General features: G+C 45.0%; 1 protein-coding gene and 1 long non-coding RNA gene across 3 annotated transcripts in view; both read left to right on the plus strand.

Moving 5' to 3' along the window:
• The window catches only part of LOC309473958 (uncharacterized protein), a 128,173-nt gene extending 123,606 nt beyond the window's left edge, over window positions 1–4,567 (plus strand). Inside the window, exon 2 of one of the 2 annotated variants that reach the window (XM_082136251.1) lies at window positions 4,506–4,567. The gene's annotated coding sequence lies outside the window, so the exon portion shown is untranslated. The remainder of the gene's footprint in view (window positions 1–4,505) is intronic. The other variant, XM_082136252.1, reaches the window with a different exon arrangement.
• Window positions 4,568–8,033: 3,466 nt separating this feature from the next.
• LOC309474562 lies at window positions 8,034–19,228 on the plus strand. The gene is made up of 2 exons (XR_014197381.1): window positions 8,034–8,548; window positions 18,937–19,228. It is a non-coding gene; the product is annotated as an uncharacterized lncRNA (long non-coding RNA).
• Window positions 19,229–19,703: the final 475 nt, after the last annotated feature.

The raw sequence follows: 19,703 nt of genomic DNA on the forward strand, positions 1-19,703 counted from the left end.
GACGTGTACAAGACAACGATCCGACACAGACTGCAAACACAAAGGAACTTATAAAAGGGACAAATCAGGCAGGTAATGAGGGAACAACAGGTGGGACAAATGAAACCAATAATGAGATAACAAGGAGGGTGGGGTCAAAACAGAGACAGGAACACAAACACCAGAATCAGAATCAGAATCAGAAAGAGCTTTATTGCCAAGTATGCTTGCGCATACGAGGAATTTGTCTTGGTGACAGTAGCTTCCAGTACACATACAATATAAAGTGACAAGACAAGTGACAAGTAACATAGGTATAAATAAAAAAATAGAAAAAAAATAAAAATAAAATAAAAATAAAAAGATTATAAATTATAAATATATATAAAGTTATAAGGTGCTATAATGAAATGTCTGAGGGAAGTATTGCACATGTTTGTTCCACAGTAGGGGAACATTTAAGTGTTCATGAGGTAGATGGCCTGGGGAAAGAAACTTTTCCTGTGTCTGGTTGTTTTTGTGCTCGGTGCTCTGTAGCGTCGACCAGACGGTAACAGTTCAAACAGAAAGTGTGCTGGGTGTGACGGGTCCAGAGTGATTTTGCGAGCCCTTTTACTCACTCTGGATGAGTGCAGTACTTTGAGTGTGGGAAGGGTAGTGCCAGTGATTCGCTCAGCAGTCCGAACTATCCGCTGTAGTCTACGGAGGTCGGTTTTGGTAGCAGAGCCAAACCAGACGGTGATGGAAGTGCAGAGGATGGACTGGATGACAGCTGAGTAGAACTGTACGAGCAGCTCCTGTGGCAGGTTGAATTTCCTCAGCTGACGCAGGAAGTACAGTCTCTGTTGGGCTTTCTTCACAATAGAGTCTATGTGAGTGTCCCACTTCAGATCCTGAGAGATGGTGGTGCCCAGGAACCTGAATGACTCTACTGCAGTCACAGTGCTGTCCATGATGGTGAGTGAAGGGAGTGCAGGGGGGTTTCTCCTGAAGTCCACGATCATCTCCACTGTTTTGAGCGTGTTCAGCTCCAGGTTGTTATAACTGCACCAAAGAGCCAGCTGCTCCACCTCCTGTCTGTACGCAGACTCGTCACCGTTCCGGATGAGTCCGATAACAGTAGTGTCGTCCGCAAACTTCAGGAGCTTGACAGAGGTGTCTTTAGAGGTGCAGTCATTTGTGTACAGGGAGAAGAGCAGTGGTGAGAGAACACATCCCTGTGGAGCACCGGTGCTGATGGTGCGGCTGTCGGACGTGATTTTGCCCATTCTGACTAGCTGTTGTCTGTCTGTCAGAAAGCTGGTGATCCATTGACAGATGGAGCTAGGGACAGAGAGCTGGGTCAGTTTGGTCTGGAGCAGTGATGGGACGATGGTGTTGAAGGCAGAACTAAAGTCCACGAACAGAATCCTTGCATAGGTCCCTGGTTTGTCCAGATGTTGTAGGGTGTAATGCAGTCCCATATTGACCACATCATCCACAGACCGGTTTGCTCTGTAGGCAAACTGCAGGGGGTCCAGCAAGGGTCCAGTGATGTCCTTCAGATATGCTAACACCAGTCTTTCGAATGACTTCATGGCCACAGATGTTAAGGCAACAGGTCTGTAGTCATTGAGTCCTGTGATCTTTGGTTTCTTCGGGATTGGGATGATGGTGGAGCGTTTAAAGCAGAAAGGGACTTTGCACTGCTCCAGTGATCTGTTGAAGATCAGTGAGAAGATAGAGGCCAGCTGGTCAGCGCAGGTTTTCAGACAGGCTGGTGAAACACCGTCTGGGCCTGGTGCTTTCCTTCTCTTCTGTTTCCTGAAGATCTGACGCACATTATCCTCACTGATCTGAAGTGCAGGGGGGGAGGGGAGGGGGATGGCTGGAGGTGTTGATGGCTGTGTAGAGAGATGGTCAGGGCGGGTATGGGGTGTCTGATCGGGGGTCTCAAATCTACAGTAAAAGACATTCAGCTCGTTCGCAAGATGCTTGTTGCTGTCGATGCTGGGGGATGGTGTCTTGTAGTTGGTAATGTCTTTCAGGCCTTTCCACACTGATGCAGGGTCGTTGGAGGAAAACTGGTTTTCCAGCTTTTTGGCATAGCTCTTCTTAGCCACTTCAATCTCCTTTGTCAATGTGTTCCTGGCCTGATTATACAAGATCCTATCCCCACTCCTGTAGGCATCTTCTTTGACCTGACGAAGCTGTCTGAGTTTTGGTGTGAACCATGGTTTATCATTGTTGAATGATAAGTAAGTCCTGGTAGGGATGCATAAATCCTCACAGAAACTGATGTATGATGTTACAGTCTCTGTGAGCTCGTCCAGATCGCTGGCAGCAGCTTCAAAAACACTCCAGTCAGTGCATTCAAAACAGGCTTGTAAGACCTGCTCTGTGTCGTTGGTCCATCTCTTTACAGTCCTTATTACTGGCTTAGCAGTTTTAAGTTTTTGCCTGTAAGTTGGTAGAAGATGAACCAGGCAGTGATCGGAAAGTCCTAGAGCTGCTCTGGCGACGGAGCGATATGCATCCTTTGTTGTGGTGTAGCAATGGTCCAAAATATTATTGTCTCTGGTGGGGCATGTAATGTGCTGTTTGAATTTAGGCAGTTCACGTGTGAGTTTTGCCTGATTAAAGTCTCCGAGAATGATAAGAACAGAGTCCGGGTGTTGTTGTTCTGTTTCTGTGATCAGATCAGCCAGCTGTTGCAGCGCCGTACTCACGTGTGCTTGCGGTGGAATGTAAACACTGATGAGAACGAGCGAGGAAAACTCCCGCGGCGAGTAGAACGGCTTACAGTTAATGAAAAGCACTTCCACATCAGGACAGCACATCTTCCTTAACACAGTTACATCAGTACACCACCTTCTGTTGATGTAAAAGCATGTCCCACCACCGCGCGTTTTCCCCGTTGACTCCATATCGCGATCCGCTCTGAACAGCTGAAAGTCCGGTAGATGTAACGCGCTGTCCGGAATGGCTTCGTTCAGCCAGGTTTCCGTGAAACACAGAGCAGCAGAGTTGGTAAAGTCCTTGTTTTTGCGTGAGAGCAGAAGTAGTTCGTCCATTTTGTTAGGGAGAGAGCGGACATTCGCCAGATGGATGCTAGGCAGCGCCGTTCTGAATCCGCGCTGCCTGAGCTTAACGAGTGTGCCGGCTCGCTTCCCACGCCTGCGCGTCTTATACTGTTTCCACAGTGCAGCGGCGCAACCGACGACAATGTTCCGCAAAACGCCAGAAGAATCAAAAACTGGTTGGTGATCAGTTGGTGTGCACTGCCGAATGTTCAGCAGTTCGTCCCTGGTATAACTGATAGCGAATGACAAACATAAAACAGGACAAACTAACAAAAACAGTGTAACAACTGGAGAGCTCAACACCGAGGCAGCCATCCGCGGCGCCATCTTGGATCTAAACCACATGTGCTACACAAGACAGGACAGGCATGTGACATTACCCCCTCCTTAAGGAGCGGCTACCAGACGCTCCACTAGGAACGGGAGGGACAGACCAGGGCGGGACGGGAGGGACAGACCAGGGCGGGACGGGAGGGACAGACCAGGGCGGGACGGGAGGGACAGACCAGGGCGGGACGGGAGGGACAGGAAAGACAGACCAGGGTGGGACGGGAGGGACAGACCAGGGTGGGACGGGAGGGACAGACCAGGGTGGGACGGGAGGGACAGACCAGGGTGGGACGGGAGGGACAGACCAGGGTGGGACAGGGGGAACAGGAAAGACAGACCGGGGTGGGACAGGGGAAACAGAAAAGACAGACCGGGGTGGGGCAGGGAAAATGGACAGTTCTGGAGGCCAGGGCGGAACAGAGAGTCCATCGGGCGGCCAAGGCGGAGAAGACCCCTCGGGCGGCCACGGCGGAGAAGACCCCTCGGGCGGCCACGGCGGAGAAGACCCCTCGGGCGGCCACGGCACAGACTCCACCGGCTCAGGAACTGGAACAGACTCCACCGGCTCAGGAACTGGAACAGACTCCACCGGCTCAGGAACTGGAACAGACTCCACCGGCTCAGGAACTGGAACAGACTCCACCGGCTCAGGAACTGGAACAGACTCCACCGGCTCAGGAACTGGAACAGACTCCACCGGCTCAGGCACTGGACCTGGCACCAACGGCTCAGGCACTGGAACTGGCACCTCCGGCTCAGGCACTGGCACCAACGGCTCAGGCACTGGAACTGGCACCTCCGGCTCAGGCACTGGAACTGGCACCACCGGCTCAGGCACTGGAACAGACTCCACCGGCTCAGGCACTGGAACAGACTCCACCGGCTCAGGCACTGGAACAGACTCCACCGGCTCAGGCACTGGAACAGACTCCACCGGCTCAGGCACTGGAACAGACTCCACCGGCTCAGGAGCAGACACCACCGGCTCAGGAACAGATACCACCGGCTCAGACACCACTGGTTCAGGAACAGATACCACCGGCTGAAGCACTGGAACTGGCACCACCGGCTCAGGCACTGGAACTGGAACTGGCACCACCGGCTCGGGCACTGGAACTGGCACCACCGGCTCAGGAACAGACACCAGCGGCCCAGGAACAGACACCACCGGCCCAGGAACAGACACCACCGGCCCAAGTGTGTGCGTAGCCCACACACACCACATGGCTGTGGCCATAATGGCCAGTGTCGCGGTCACTGAGGGCTCAGGAACAGACGGCTCCGGCTCAGGAACTGGCACCACCGGCTCGGGCACTGGAACTGGCTCGGACACTGGAACTGGCACCACCGGCTCGGGCACTGGAACTGGCACCACCGGCTCGTGCACTGGAACTGGCACCACCGGCTCGGGCACTGGAACAGACACCACCGGCTCGGGCACTGGAACTGGCACCACCGGCTCGGGAACTGGCACCACCGGTTCAGGAACAGACACTACCGGCCCAGGAACAGACACCACCGGTCCAAGTGTGTGCGTAGCCCACACACACCACATAGCTGTGGTCATAATGGCCAGTGTCGCGGTCACTGAGGGCTCAGGAACAGACGGCTCCGGCTCCGGCTCAGAAACAGACACAGAAACAGACACAGGCTCAGGAACTGGAACAGACACAGACACAGGCACTGGCTCCGGCTCAGGAACTGGAACAGACACAGGAACTGACACTGGCTCCGGTTCCGGCTCCGGCTCAGGAACAGACACTGGCTCCGGCTCAGGAACAGACACTGGCTCCGGCTCAGGAACAGACACTGGCTCCGGCTCAGGAACAGACACTGGCTCCGGCTCAGGAACAGACACTGGCTCCGGCTCAGGAACAGACACTGGCTCCGGCTCAGGAACAGACACTGGCTCCGGCTCAGGAACAGACACTGAAGGTTTGAAGGGCGTCTCCAGGATCCGAGCTAAACGCTCTAAATAGCCGATCGGTGCCCCCCCGGCCATGAGAATGGGCATCTCCCGATCTGTCTCCGACTGGGCAGATGTGGCTTGAACCATCTCTGGCTGGGCAGATGTGACCTGAACAGTCTCTGACTGGGCAGACGGAACGTGAACAGTCTCGGGTTGGGCCACTAGACTCGGGACCACCGAAACAGGGGCCACCGGAACAGGGACCACCGGAACAGGGACCACCGGAACAGGGACCACCGGAACAGGGACCACCGACATAGCCACGGAGGGGTTCTTTCCTCTCCTCCTCCGTTTCGGAACCACCGGAACTGGGACCACCGGAACTGGGTCGAGGAGGGGCCAGAGTGGAGAGTGGTCTTGAAATTCCTCTCGCCCACCTCCTCTACTGCGGCCTCCACGGGTCCCGCGAAATATGACCAACCGGGTCCCCTCAAAACTTTGCCTCCTCTCCCGCTCGGTGGCTGGGGAAGAGACCCTTTGCTGAGTCCTTGACATGGTCGGATCGTTCTGTCACGTTAATTACAGAAAACAAAGGGAGAACTCAAATGCAAAGGGAAAAAGATATTTATTACAAAAGAAACACTAAACACAAAACAAAACCCACGAGGGGGAAAACATAACTAAATACAAAACAACAACTTCAAAAACAAACATACCAAAAGGGGTCACGGGAGAACAGGAGACGTGTACAAGACAACGATCCGACACAGACTGCAAACACAAAGGAACTTATAAAAGGGACAAATCAGGCAGGTAATGAGGGAACAACAGGTGGGACAAATGAAACCAATAATGAGATAACAAGGAGGGTGGGGTCAAAACAGAGACAGGAACACAAACACCACATGTGCTACACAAGACAGGACAGGCATGTGACAGTACTGTGGCTATGCGGAAGGCAACCTTTGATGAGCTAGACAGACCAAAACGGTACCGCCTTAAGAAGCTCCTGAGTAATGTTAGAAGTATACTGCACTTACCAGGCAAAAGGTGATATGGCTAGCATGCAATTTTTTGGTATCTTCTCTTCTTTCTCTTCATGGCATCCTTGAGATTTGGCACTTTAAATATCAACGGTTGTCGTGATGCTATTAAAAGGTTTAGTCTTTTTGACTATATTATGATAAAGAGGGCTAGTATAGTTTTTCTGCAAGAAACTCATACAGACTCAAATAATCAAGTACAATGGTTGAGTGAATGGAAGGGGCAGGCGATTTTAAGTCATGGTTCTAGTGTTAGCGCAGGTGTTGCAATTCTCTTTGGGCCGGAGTATAAGGAGCATCCTGTGAGTGTTTTTGAATTGGTTCCTGGTCGAATGTTGCATGTGGACGTGGCGGTTCATGGACTTAATTTTTCGCTATTTAATGTGTACGCCCCAAATGTGGGTTCAGAGCGAACTCTCTTTTTTAAAAAACTGAAGACTGCTTTAAGTGATGTTTTGCAGGATAGAATGGTTGTTCTGGCTGGGGATTTTAATTGTACCATAAATCATATTATAGATAGGAACCATGAAGAACCACATAAGCAGTCGTCAGAAGAGCTTAAAACCTTGATAACTTATCATTGTTTTGTAGATGTTTGGAGAGAAGCTTTCCCTCAGACCAAACAATATACCTGGTTGAAAGTAAACTCTAACATGATATCCGGAGCCAGACTTGATAGAATATATGTGCAGAAAAGTGTTAGGGGTCATTTTTTTAATAGTTGTATTATTCCCACTGCTTTATCTGATCATCAGTATATGGCTGTTGAAGTTTCTACTACACAGAGCACTCTTAAGCACTCACTCTGGAAGTTTAATAGTAGACTGTTGCAAGATCACAACTTTGTGCACTCTTTCACCTTTTTTTGGGAGACTTGGAGAGAGTCAATGGTGGGATATTGGCAAAACACAAATTAAACTTTTTTGTCAGAACTATATTGCCTATAATAAAAGCATTCTGGAAAGTACATTGAAACAGCTTGAACAAGACATTCTTTACATTGATGATAAAGTGGATGGTGTGGACACTGCTGAAATCCTTGAACGGAATACATTTCTCTTACGGAATCTGTTAGAAGAAAGGGCCCAAGAGACACTTGTCCGAGCAAGGTTTACTACCTTTAACAATATGGATGCTTCGACATCATCCTTTTTTAGTCTGGAGAAAAAGACTGTAAATAGGAAGATTCTATGTCATTTGAAACTTCCAGGAGGAGGAAAAGTGACTGACGATCGTGGAATCATGTCCTATGCTTCATCTTTTTACGAGTATCTTTAAAAGGCTGAAACCTGTGATGATGAAATGGCTGACTTTCTTCTTCAAGATTTACTTTGAGGCTTTGATATTTGATGAACTGACTGTAGCTGTTCAGGAACTCTCTTTAGGTAAAGTTCCAGGATTGGATGGACTGAATGCTGAATTTTACTAAACATTTTGGTCTGTGATCGGAAAGGACCTGTTTGCTGTCTTCCTGGAGTGTCTGGAAAGAGGCACGTTACCTGTGAGCCTTCGGAGGGCCGTGATAACTTTACTGCCTAAGAAGGGTGATCTTGGAGACATCAAAAATTGGCGCCCTGTGTCATTGCTAGGAGTTGATTACAAGATACTCTCCAAAGTTTTGACTAATAGACTTAAATGTTGTATATCTTCAGTGATTCATGCAGATCAATCTTATTGCATTCCGAATCGATCCATTTTTGATAATCTTTTTTTGTGTGGTGAAGTGAGTGACTCGTTGCCACGTCACCCTCATTACATATATGGCCAATAGGGTTCTGCCCCTTGGTGTATATAGACTCTCTGGATGCTCACTGGGATACGTCATTGAAAGCCCGCCCCTTTTGTCATTCATTCCAAGAGACCACGGAGGTATGTGTGTCAGCTGTGCAGCCGGTTGTTTTGATGTTAGTATTAAGTGATGTTTCATTGTGCCTTCATCTGTATCTGTTTAGTGTGACACTCGGCCATCGAGGCTGTGCACGTTCTCGTGGCGACACCCACATCGTGGTAAGTTCTAATGTTAGTTTTTAACTTTTTGTGTAGTTCGTTTGTTTGAGCGACCTGCAATGCGTTTTAGTGTGGCGTGCCTTCGGTCTCCCATTGGTGTGACGTCTCCTCATAGCTGCGTCGGAGTATCAGCTGTTTATTGACTCGCTAACATCAGATGACTGTCATATGATTTCCGTGTGCCTGTGATTGTGTGCGCGCGCCGAAATTGAATCAGGGTGAGTACATTTACGATCGTTTCTTTTAATCTGCAACTGTTTTTAATTAGATAGTTAATGAATATTTGTGTTTAGGAGTTCTCTTTCGCCCGTGTTAAAGCCAGGCTGAGCAGCTACTTTAACAACTTGCTGCCAGCAATCCATGCTTCATTGAGCCACGTTTGCTGCTTTGTGGAAGCCGAATATTACTGCTGGACTCCACTTTATCCATTGCTCAGGCAATTTATTTGTTATTTCGGGCTCAAGTGGGCCAGAAGGATTACTTTATTTGGTCTTATAATTTTGTGTTTTTTTGTTTGGCTGGTTTTGTTACCAGTCCTTAGCCGCATGATCATCACTGTTATTACTGTGATTTATTACATGGAGTGATAATTAGCCTACCAAACCGGTTCCATCATCTGTGTAGTGTGGCGGAGCTGAAACACTACAAAAACAAATTAAATTAATGTCATCCCCGCCCATTTCCGTTGTCAAATGGAGAAAAGGAAATGAGGTAATCGTATAAAAGGAGGAATTTAAACTAAAGGCAGGAGAGGAGAAAGTGCGGAAAGAGACGTGTGGAGTGTTGTGCAACGTGCGCTTTGTCGAGGTGAGAACCGAAAAGCCTCAATGCGAACCGAACGCCAACTGAAAGCACTCAAATGAATGAACTGCGGGTAGACTGATGGAAGAACAGAAAACGAGAAGAAAGGTGTCTTTTCACTTACCTGGGTCAGCGGTGACAGTCATCAGCGGGTAGAACACTGTGCCATTGCTGGAGCGGATGCAGCAGAGTGAACAGCTCTCCCCAACGTCGTCTTCAGTGCGGGCGTTCAAAACCACGAGCTGTGTCAACGACCGACTGGATCTTCCCCATCGAAGCTATCGCTGTTTCCGTTTGGAACAAACAGAAGTTCACCATTGCGGAAGGTTGTGGATTTGCTGCATACGTGGCTGGTCTTTGCCCAAACACTCACACAATTCACATAAGCACTTTCCACACACGCCCAGTATCTCGATTCCTCTCAAAATGAGTAGTGAGTAACATTTTTCTTTTATTTAATTTTATTTACTCGGTTTGCTTTTTTGTTGTTGTTTTTTTTCCCCCCTCTCTTGCCACAAAATGAAGTGTTTTTTTTTCCTCTCTCTGAAACAAATCTGATCTTGTTCATGGAGGAATGAACTCTCGAATCTGTGGGTTTTTAAAAAAAAAATATATAAATTGATGCAGCATTACTGTACTCAACAGACTTGTTATATTGTTGAGATTTTCGTTTGTCAGTGAGAACCACAACTGAGAATTTAACCCCCTGAGGTCTACGGTATCGCCGGCGATACCAGCTCGCTTTTTTTTTATTAGTGTAAAAGAAACTCATAAATACTCTGTTGACTTTGATTTTCCATAGGAGTTTCATACATCAATCGATTCTGTTAAATGTGTATTATTTTTGTGTATACTCACCATAAAAACAAAGTGTTGTGCTTTTTGCCAAATAAAGAAAAATAAACACGAAGCGAGTTCTGCCTTCTCTCTGCCAGTGAAGTCCATTCTGAAACGCGTCCGAAAATTAACAATAACTCAGCGAATACTCAGTCAAACAGACATACAGACACACAGGCATGAAGATTGAATTCTCTTCTTTTAAATGAAGTAATTTATATAAAAAAACTATTATTCTCATCTTGTGAAATCTGTATTAAAAGAGAGCGATTCCAGTCGAGCTCATCTCAGCTCATTACGTTATAATCGGCCCCGCCCACGGAGAGCGCGCGCTATTCAAACGCAAATGGCTGAGGCAATCCTGTGAACGCCCACATATCAGCTCGAGAAAACACACAAGTTTATTTAGATCATTGTTTACACCGTCTTGCAGCGCTGTGAGGAATAATACTAATGGAAAATGTCCCTCAGAAGTGCGGGTATATCGAGGAGCGAGCTGAGGAATACAAGTACGTTTTTTCCTTCTCACGTGAATTTCTTCACGTGGGTTTCTGTTTATGAATGAATAAACGGCATGAATGCGCGCTGTTTACCACAGCTGGCAAAGACACGTGTGTGAATGAATGATGATGTTTTAGCAAACTGTATTGCTATACTGAGATAAGTAAACATCGACTGAATGTTGAAATAAAATGTAGGCTATTTGTATAAGCAACGTATTAAACTGCAAATTAACAATATGCCCTAATATTTCATGAAAACAACGTTACAGTCAGACGAAATATGAAAGACAACATTTTGTTGACCAGATTTGGGTACAGTTTTTACTGTAGAATATACTGCCACATCAAATAAGCTTTTGTTTAGCCATTTCTATATATAAAATACTATTTTTGTCAAAAATAAAGTCATCAACTAAGATGTTAGCTGTTCCAATGTTGGTTATATTCAAACTAATGAATACATAGATAAAATGTAGGGCCTATAATCATTTTTTTTTACAAAGAAAGAGTACACTTGAAATATTGTTGAAATTGTAATTATTGTTGTAATTGTAACCGTTTTAATAAAATAGCAAAACATATTTACAAGATAGATGTAAGCAAAATCTTAAATGGTCAATATAAGTCTTCTTCTAAATATATCTTTTGTCCTTGCATTGTGGCTCAGTCACTGTGTCACACCTGAGTGAATGGCTAATTATGCAGAGTGGGTGTATTCTAAGGTGTAAACCACTCCTCGTTCACGCCCCCTCGCATATTGGCTTTCCAAGCAAAACCTGTTTTACATCAATTTAAATCAATGTATGGTTTTATGTGAACGATAAAGCAAGACTATTTTCACATAATTTTGAAGAAAAAACTATAGGAGACGACATCCATTAGTCAAAAGTCTTATTGCCACATATTTAGTATGTGTTTTGTGGCCTTATTTCAAAATTTTTAATTTTTAGTTTTTTCGATAACCACGCATAAACATTATTCTCTCAAAAATGAAAACATGTACATACATGTGGCTCACATATTATTGTAGTCCTGTTTGTGCTATATAGAGTGAATTTACACCTTTGCCATTAATATGTTTATAAGCAACTGAAAAAAGCACAAATGTCAGAGCATGTCAGAACACCCCCAGGGCCCAAAAAAACGCTCAGACTCCAGAGGGTTAAAGTGATTGTTTTATTTTTTTATTTATTTTTGTTCTTTCTTGTGAGAAATACAGACATTTCTAAACTGAATTCTATGCTTGTTGTGATTATTTCTTTGAATTTGAGTTTATGTATGTAACTGGTGGCATTTAGGCTATCTGGGTTATTTTCCTTAAACTATTGACAGGGTTACCCCTGTCTGGCGCCCGAATTTATCAACTTTAAATCTTTAATTCAAATCATTGGTTTGAATTTTGAATTTATTAGTGGGGCCACCGTTACAGAAGTGGCGCCCGAACAGGGACCTGTAACTTGAGACCTGTAAAATGTCATTTGAAAACCTGAAACTTGAAATTTGTAATCTGAAAACTTGAATATATTACCATCTCTTTGAACTGTTTTGTTTTGGATTTTTTCCTGTGATCATCGAACATTTGCTCCTGTGATCATCGAACATTTGCTCCTGAGAACTGTTGCATTATCCGAGTGGACGTTTAACATTTTTATGATCATTTGAACTTAGGTGAATTGAACAGTGGACTATTCAGCAGACTTTTGAGAACATTTGGGCTAAATTGTAACAAAAAAAAAAAAAAAAACTTCTGTGAAGTAACCACTCTGTAGTTTGTTATTTTGGTGCCCCCATTTGCCTAAAAGAAATTGAGTTCGGCCAAGTAGTGTTTTCATTACTTTATTTTTTATTTTTTTTTATTTTTACATTTCACCATTGACCATTGCTACATACATATACGTCACCCATGGCTCATACCCCTCCACCACAATCCACTTTCGTGGCAATTGATCCTCCAGACATTCCAACACCCAACTGGCCCCTGGTGCAAAAAACTCCACAGCGACCCAGACAACCACCTCCTGTTCCCACTTTCTACTCCACCCCCACACAGTTTCACCCTCCAAGAACCCATGTGCAATTTTTCACTCCACCACCAGGGGAAAGGGCTCCTCCTCCACCGACTGTTGACATGCCGTTGTGCACTTCCATGGAACTGACACCTCCTTCTGGAACACAGCATGACTTGCCTGCGGTTCTCCCAACACCTGGCAGAGGAATGTATCAATTATCAGAGCACGTACAAGGGAACTGGGATATCCTGTTTAAGTGTCTCAAACAGCAGGACACAGCTTTGAAAGTACTCACCCAGGAACTTGCAACTACCACTTCACAGCATGATGCCAAGATTGAAACCTTGACTGCTAAGATTAAATCCAACCATCAGCAGCTTCAGACCACGATCACTGCTCTAAAACAACATGATGAAGAGGATACTGATCAGCTGACAAAAGCCATGAAGGTGATGGTAACAGGAGAACTGCAGAAATATGGTGGAACAATTGCAACTAGAGGTACAGAAAGACATCCAGGGAGTGCAGCAAAGTACTCGAAAGGATTGTGACCAACTTTTCCAGGAGATCAGCCAATGTAGTGTCCAATTGAATACCGTAAGTGACTCCTTGAAAGAGCTGAAATCAGAAATAAGCAGTTACTTAAAATTCCCTGGGAAAACAGTAACTGACTTTCCATCAATGACACTAAAATCACCTCCTCGCTCCACTGCTGCAGAAGGTGAAACGTCAAAACCTCACACATCCTTGTCTGTACATCCACCTCCTTCGCATCCAACGTCTGTGGTCAAGAGTGATCATTTGAAACTAACCTTTCCCACCTTTGGCAGATCATCAGATGATAGTGACCCTCTGTTATATTTAACCAGATGTCACGACTTTCTGGCATTACACCCCTTAGAGAATACAGACATTCTGGCAACCTTTCGCACTGTCCTTTATGGAACAGCACGGGACTGGTGGGAAGTGGCTAGATCCTCTGTTCAAACATGGAATGAGTTTGAATCCGCATTTCTCGCAGCATTTCTTTCTGAGGATTATGAAGACGAGCTAGCTGAGCGTGTCCGCACCCGTATTCAAGGGGAAAAGGAGTCCATTAGAGATTTCGCTTTCACTTACAGAGCTCTATGCAAGCGCTGGAAACCTTCACTGACAGAGTGTGAGTTAGTCAAATTGATACTAAAAAACATTAAACCATACCTTGCCAGTCAACTTCGTAGCAGAGTAAGTTCAGTGGATGAATTGGTAAAACTTGGGCATCAATTAGAAAAAGACTATGTTCATCAGCTGCATTATGAAGGACGAACCATGACTTCACCTATACCACAAAAACCTACCTCTAACCGCCAAGGTGAAAGACCTACCGTCCAATGCTGGAGATGTAAAGGTCAGCATCCTCCTGGAAACTGTCCACAATACTCCACTTCACCTTTCACATCGCCTCAAGGTCCTTTCCAACCTGCAAGAAACAAGCGAAATTCCCCAGCACAAAACATAGGGGGAGCACCATCAAATAACGCCCTGTCTGTCACACCTCCATCCCAACCATCTTCTGTGACTGCCTCTTTTACTTCTAAATGTGAGTCTATACCTCAACAGTTGGTCGTCCCAATTACTATTGGCAGATGGACAGGAAAGGCTATAGTCGACACTGGGGCAAGCTATACTCTTTTACACGAGAGCTTATGGACAGAGCTTGCATCCTCTGATCCACTCTGTACTTGGGCTCTTGGTCCTCTCTACTTGGCTAATGGTGAGACCGCTGTACCTATAGGATGGACAACCATTGAAATGACACTCCATAACCAAGTTTTTTCTCTACCTGTAGCCATCCTTTCCACCAAAGCTCTAGCATACTCTGTAGTCTTGGGATTGGATTTTATATTCACCAGTGGTCTTCAGATCAATGTTGCAGATGGAAAATATTCTTTCAAGTTAATTCCCAACAGCGAATATCCTTTCCAGCCTGGACGAGCTAGCATTCCCGCTAGAGGAATCCAGCATCTGAAACAGAAAGCACAACATAAAAATACCGGGAGAACTCTCACATTGTTCAGCTCTATTCCTCCACAGCAAATGCCAGGGGTGTCCCAATCACCAGATAATCTGGATGAAAAAACTTTAATGAAAACCCTGGTAGACACAGCACACTTACCAGCTGAGGGAAAGTGCCAACTGCTTCACCTCTTAGAGAACAATCCTCAAGTCTGTACCCTCCAGCTCGGGAGAACAACAGTACTCCAGCATTGTCTTTATACTTTCCATCCTGTACCCATCAAACAGCGTCCATACAGATTAACACCAGAGAAACAAGATGTGGTGCAAGAACAAGTTAAAGAAATGTTGAAGAATGGTATCATCGAACCATCACACTCTGCTTGGGCCTCACCTATTGTCCTGGTCCCAAAAAAGGACGGCAGCCAGAGATTCTGTGTGGACTATAGGAGGGTCAATGCAATCACTGAGAGAGATGCCTATCCTCTACCTAATATCACTGAGATCTTGGAATCCCTCTCCGGAGCAGGTATTTTCTCCAGCATCGACCTCAACAGGGGGTACTGGCAGGTGACCATGGAACCTGAGAGCAAGTCCAAGACTGCATTCATCGCCCCATCTGGGTTATACCAATTCAATGTCATGCCGTTTGGGCTGAAAAATGCTCCAGCGACATTTCAGCGATTAATGGAGACTGTCCTAGGTGAACTGCGAGGAAGAATATGTTTCGTGTATATTGATGATATTATCATTTACTCACCCTCTGTCACCCAACACTTCCATGATCTTCAGACTGTCTTCGACCGATTGCACACAGCTGGTTTAACCATAAACCTAAAAAAGAGTAAATTCTGCCTTCATGAGTTGACATTTCTGGGACATGTGGTAAACACAAAAGGCATCACGGCTGACCCCAGCAAAGTAGAGTCCATACGTTCCTACCCTGTACCCAAGAACCTTAAAGAAGTTCAACGATTTCTCGGTTTGGCGGGATGGTACCATAGGTTTGTGCCCAATTTCTCTCGGATAGCTGAACCTATAAATGCCTTGAAGAAAAAGGGACGTAAATTCCACTGGTCACCACAGTGTCAACAAGCCTTTGAGAAATTGAAGACATGTCTCACCTCACCTCCAATTCTGGGTCATCCTGACCTTCAGCTTCCTTTTGTTGTTTACACTGATGCCAGTGATTCAGGGCTCGGTGCAGTGCTGACACAAAGGAAAACACATGGCTTGGAAGAAGTCATCGCCTATGGCAGTCGAACGTTAACCAAAGCTGAGATTAATTATTCAGCTACAGAGAAAGAGTGTCTGGCAATAGTATGGGCGCTAGAAAAATGGCAATACTACCTGGAACCGAAACTCTTCACAGTAGTCACGGATCATTCAGCTCTACAGTGGGTCATGAATTCCACAAAAACCACAGGACGTCTAATGGCCCTCCGTCTGCAAAAATTTGACTTTGTGGTTGAGTATCGAAAGGGAAAACTCAATGAAGCTCCAGATGCGTTATCCCGGATGTATTCCGTACCTGGATGCCATATATACTCCACTCAGAAGGAGGACTTCGGATTTCCAATTTCGCCAGTAGACATGTGGGAAGAACAGCACAAAGATCCGGTAATTATCAAACTATTTCAGTCACTAGCAGACAATGATTCCTCTGTGCAAGATCAATATGAAGTAGTTGAAGACAAGCTGTATCACCGAACTCATCTGACTAATGGGCAAGAAGTACATTACAGAATATATGTCCCGGCCACCCTTGTCCCAAATATTCTACAACATTACCATGCGCATCCCTTAAGTGGTCATCTAGGAATTTACAAAACTTACCAGAGGGTGCATCAGGTCGCTTTCTGGCCCTCCATGTGGTCTTCTGTAAAACAATATGTAAAAAGGTGCATGAAATGCCAGACCTTGAAAAATGAGAACCGCAAACCTGCTGGAAAAATTCAACAGACCACTACCAGTCGTCCAAACGAGATGTTGGGAGTAGATATCATGGGTCCACTGCCTCGCAGCTCTCACCAACATGAATATCTACTAGTGTTCGTGGATTACTATTCCCGATAGGTTGAACTGTTCCCCTTGCGAAAAGCCACTGCTCAGGCTGTTGCTTCACACCTCCGAAAAGATATCCTTACGCGATGGGGAGTACCTGATTTCATCCTCTCTGACCGAGGCACACAGTTCACCTCAGCCGTCTTTCAGGACATCTGTGCAAAATGGAAAGTCACTCAGAAGATGACTACAGCATACCACCCTCAGACAAACCTAACCGAACGAGTGAACAGAACATTAAAACAGATGATCTCAGCATATGTGGATGACAATCATAAAAAATGGGACCAACACCTACCTGAACTACGGTTTGCCATTAATTCAGCGGTACAAGAAACCATCGGTATGTCTCCAGCCGAGCTTCACCTTGGGAGAAAATTACAGGGGCCAATGGACAAGCTGCTGCGTGGGCAAAATCTTGCTCCAACTGCTCCATCTTACGATGTCACAGAACATCTGTCCGAGTTGCAAGCTAGAGCCAAAGCAAACTCCAAGAAAGCATCATTAAGACAGCTCCGTAGCTACAACAAAACCCGAAGAGATGTCACCTATAAAGAAAAAGATCGTGTATGGGTGAAAAATTTTCCACAGTCAAGTGCACTTCACCATTTTTGTTCTAAACTTGCCAACAAATGGAAGGGCCCCTACAGAATAATAAAACAGCTGGGACCACTGAATTATCGTGTGGCATTAGAAGACACTGGTGAGGATGTGCGTACTGTTCATGTATGTAACTTGAAGCCTTGTTTTCCTACCGCTGAGGAGTTAAACCACCTGGGAAAATCGAAACTTTTGGAAATTTTCCACGAATCCACTGACGAAGAGGAAGAGTTTCTTGGTTTCTGACAATACTGCCCTTTAAACAACCCGGAGTTGTTTTTTTCCCAGGGGGGAGGAGTGTGGCGGAGCTGAAACACTACAAAAACAAATTAAATTAATGTCATCCCCGCCATTTTTTGTTTGGCTGGTTTTGTTACCAGTCCTTAGCCGCATGATCATCACTGTTATTACTGTGATTTATTACATGGAGTGATAATTAGCCTACCAAACCGGTTCCATCATCTGTGTAGTGTGGCGGAGCTGAAACACTACAAAAACAAATTAAATTAATGTCATCCCCGCCCATTTCCGTTGTCAAATGGAGAAAAGGAAATGAGGTAATCGTATAAAAGGAGGAATTTAAACTAAAGGCAGGAGAGGAGAAAGTGCGGAAAGAGACGTGTGGAGTGTTGTGCAACGTGCGCTTTGTCGAGGTGAGAACCGAAAAGCCTCAATGCGAACCGAACGCCAACTGAAAGCACTCAAATGAATGAACTGCGGGTAGACTGATGGAAGAACAGAAAACGAGAAGAAAGGTGTCTTTTCACTTACCTGGGTCAGCGGTGACAGTCATCAGCGGGTAGAACACTGTGCCATTGCTGGAGCGGATGCAGCAGAGTGAACAGCTCTCCCCAACGTCGTCTTCAGTGCGAGCGTTCAAAACCACGAGCTGTGTCAACGACCGACTGGATCTTCCCCATCGAAGCTATCGCTGTTTCCGTTTGGAACAAACAGAAGTTCACCATTGCGGAAGGTTGTGGATTTGCTGCATACGTGGCTGGTCTTTCCCCAAACACTCACACAATTCACATAAGCACTTTCCACACACGGCCAGTATCTCGATTCCTCTCAAAATGAGTAGTGAGTAACATTTTTCTTTTATTTAATTTTATTTACTCGGTTTGCTTTTTTGTTGTTGTTTTTTTTCCCCCCTCTCTTGCCACAAAATGAAGTGTTTTTTTTTCCTCTCTCTGAAACAAATCTGATCTTGTTCATGGAGGAATGAACTCTCGAATCTGTGGGTTTTTAAAAAAAAAATATATAAATTGATGCAGCATTACTGTACTCAACAGACTTGTTATATTGTTGAGATTTTCGTTTGTCAGTGAGAACCACAACTGAGAATTTAAAGTGATTGTTTTATTTATTTATTTATTTTTGTTCTTTCTTGTGAGAAATACAGACATTTCTAAACTGAATTCTATGCTTGTTGTGATTATTTCTTTGAATTTGAGTTTATGTATGTAACTGGTGGCATTTAGGCTATCTGGGTTATTTTCCTTAAACTATTGACAGGGTTACCCCTGTCTGGCGCCCGAATTTATCAACTTTAAATCTTTAATTCAAATCATTGGTTTGAATTTTGAATTTATTAGTGGGGCCACCGTTACAGTAGGTTGGACTGATTGTGTGATTTTTGTGTTGTGACCGTTTGAAAGATTTATATTTACTTTCTTTGTCTTTATTATAGATGACCATTTATTTCATAACTTGATTTTTGTTTTCATTATTTGTTTCATTGTGATTTGGTTTATCCCTAATCATTTGTATATTTATTTCTTTTCTTGTATTCTGCAGGAGCTGGGTTTTCCTGGAGGCAGGCTGGTGGTTTTAGCTGCAGGCCTTCACCCTAAGTAGGGGTTATAAGTGTGGTGTGATTTTTAATCACTATTTTGTAGTGGAGTGATTCTTCAAAGTGTGTTTGGTTGCCATATGCAGCTATAGCTAGCCTGCTTCTCGGTGGTCTCAGCCCCTGCAGTGATCATATTCTTTTTGTTTTTGGTTGCCTTTTTGATTACGAAATGACACTATTGATTGTGTTATTTGTTTAATTGCTTTCTTTAATAAAAATTGCCTGTTTCAATGTGAACTCACGTCTCTAGCCTCTCCTGAGCAAACGGACTTGTGTCCTATTTATTAGATTATTTCCCCGGTAATTCGGGGTGGCGTAGTCATTACTAGATGGCCACGTATTGCTACATTTGGTTCGAGACTTGATTTCCTTTGCTAAAGTGCATAAACTTGATGTAGGCTTGGTTTCTCTTGACCAAGAGAAAGCCTTTGATCGAGTTGATCATGGCTTTCTTTTTAAATGTCTTAATGCCTTTGGTTTTGGTTCATCATTTATTTCTTATGTTAAGCTGGTTTATAGCATATTAAAAATAAATGGCACCCTTTTGAGGCCATTTTTGGTGGGCAGAGGTATCCGACAAGGGTGCGGCCTCTCAGGTATTTTATATGCTATTGTTATCGAACCACTTTTGGCAGTTCTTAGACGTCAGTTAAGTGGGATTTCTACAATGTGTCCTTATAGTACAGATTTGGTAACAGCTAAACTAAGTGCA

The sequence above is a fragment of the Leuciscus leuciscus genome, assembly GCF_965113295.1.
Source record: "Leuciscus leuciscus genome assembly, chromosome: 14".
Classification (NCBI taxonomy): Eukaryota; Metazoa; Chordata; class Actinopteri; order Cypriniformes; family Leuciscidae; genus Leuciscus; species Leuciscus leuciscus.